Source organism: Pteropus medius, unplaced genomic scaffold (assembly GCF_902729225.1).
Source record: "Pteropus medius unplaced genomic scaffold, Ma_sr-lr_union100, whole genome shotgun sequence".
NCBI lineage: Eukaryota > Metazoa > Chordata > Mammalia > Chiroptera > Pteropodidae > Pteropus > Pteropus medius.
The window spans coordinates 50,360,199-50,362,612 of record NW_024344378.1 but is presented as its reverse complement, the minus strand read 5'-3'; the positions used below and the strand labels follow the sequence as shown (position 1 = coordinate 50,362,612).

The 2,414-nt window shown below is 32.4% G+C and overlaps 1 pseudogene; it reads right to left on the bottom strand.

The window, feature by feature from the left end:
- Positions 1-1,478: 1,478 nt before the first annotated feature.
- LOC120610059 (uncharacterized) lies at positions 1,479-1,597 on the bottom strand (annotated as a pseudogene).
- Positions 1,598-2,414: the final 817 nt, after the last annotated feature.

The window sequence follows — 2,414 nt, the reverse complement described above, 5'->3', positions numbered from 1 at the left end:
GTTTCTGTCACAACATTGATTTGGTCGCAAGAGGGATGAACAAAGCCTCCATCATCTACGCCATTTCTCCCATCTCTCCAAAAGCCATTTTTAACATTTTATCAGCTAATAATTTGACTAAGTCCTCTTTTAGTTTTGTTGAAAGCAAAGAATTAGAAACCACTGATTTGCAACCCAGTCATTAGAGTAATTTACATTCTCAATTTCTGAGAAGTATATAAAAAAGGCTATGAACCAAGACTTATCAAATGACTATTAATTACCCTCTCATTTCTTTACAGAGGGACATTCATTTAAACTGATATTCATAAAAATTAACTGGGAAACATCCAAACATGATTTCAATTTACCCTTACCAACATAATACTTCTGATGAAATTCTTTTGTCTCAGTGTAAGCTTTAAACATATTTTCATCCAAATGTTGGAAAATGTCCACCAAATATCCTAGATGGCAAAGCTAATTCTCATTGCCAAATCAATTAGCCAAGTCAAGTTTACTCATTTTGAAAAATGACACACATTCAGAAAAGTTTACTGAGCAAAACTTTACAGGTCAATAAATAATTAAAAAGTTAACACGTAATTGTCGCTCTTTGCCAGCATCCTAGAAGCACCACCTCATGCCCCTTCTGCCTCACACCACCCTCCCTTTCTCCTTGATATTACTGTCCTGATATTACTGTCCTGACTTTTGTAATCATGCTTTTCTCCTTTATAATTTTACCATGTATGTACTTATCCCTAAACAATACAGTTTTACTTAATTTTGAATTTTTATGGAGTCTTACTATGTGTGTCATTTTGAAATGTGTGTCTGAACATTATGTTTGAGACATTCATATGTATACTTACAAATAGCAGTAATGTACTACGTTTTTATTTTGGTATAGCTGTCCATTGTACGAAATTATCACAGTATATTTATCCACTGTTATTAATGGGCTTTTGAGTAATTTCCAGTTTAGGACTACAAGAATCATGTTGCTATGAATATGCTTTTTACTCTACTTCACAGTAGTATTGCTGGATTCTGTGGTATGCCTACCTTTAATTATAGTACATAGTGCCAACCTGTTTTCCAAAGTTACACTCATATTCTGAATATGAGAGTCCCTGTTGCTTTTCATTCGCAACCACACTTGCATTCATCAGTTCAAACAATACACATTTGTACATTTTTGTAACTCCTGTATATTTGTCAGTCTTTGTTCTTTTGTGCTTCTTGTACATTCTGTATATATGACATCTCACTGTGATTTAAATTTGCATTTCTCTAATAATGAATGGGACCTAGTTCCTCCTGCGAATTGCTTTTTCAAGACTCTTGCCTTTTCCTATTGGAATGTTTGTTTCTTGCTGTTTTATAGGAGTTTTTATTTGGATATGATCCTATCATCAGTTATATGTGTTGCAAAGATCTTGTCCCACTCTGTGGTTTGTCTTTCCAATATTAATTGTTTTTGTTTTTTTTTTTAACGCCTACAGCACTTGATATTCCTAGGTGGTCTCCCATCCAAGTACTAACCAGGTCCAACCCTACTTAGCTTCTAAAATCACACAGGATCAGGCTTGTTCAGGGTGGCATGGCCGTAGACTTTCAATTGGTTGTTTTTGATTAACAAGAAGTTCTTAGTTTATAAGTAACAATCCAAGTAACAATCTTTTCCTTATTGGTTAGTGCCTTTTCTGTTCTGATTAGGAAGTTTTTTCCTATACTGGGGCAATGAAGATAGTTTTCCATTTCATCTTCTGGAAGCTTATTTTACATTTTTTTTACATTTAGGTTTACCATATAGCTGGAGTTGATTTTTGTGTGAAGTGTGAAGTAGGTATTGTTTTATTTCCTCCCATACAGTATAGATACTAATATTTCAGCTTTATTTATTAAAATATTGTCTTTTTACTATTCTCTTGTAGTTTATAAATATTATATTAATAATAAGTTAGTAATATGTTAATTATTTAAAGTAGTTGCTCATATAATTGAGTTTAAATTTACTATTTTTACTAGCCTCTTTCTATTTTTCCTGTCCATTCAGTTCCCTCTTTCCTCCTTTCCTGCTCTTTTGGATTTCTTGAGTATGTTATTTTTCCTTTTATACTCTCCATTAGCATGGAAATTATACATGTTACAATATTCTTTTGGTGTTTACCCTAGAAATTATAATCTTTATCTTTGACTTATAAAAAGTATAATATTGATTAGAACATTACCATCTTTCTGGATGATGGAAGGTTGTTAGAACATTTTAATTCCATTTATCCCCCTCTTGACTTATATCGTTCACATAAAATAAACTTTATAATATTATTATTCTTGTTGAAACAGTCCATGGTTATTTACATTTACCCTGCATCTCCAACCTTCAATCTGGAATCACTGTTTTTCTGTTAGGGGAATACCCTTTAGTA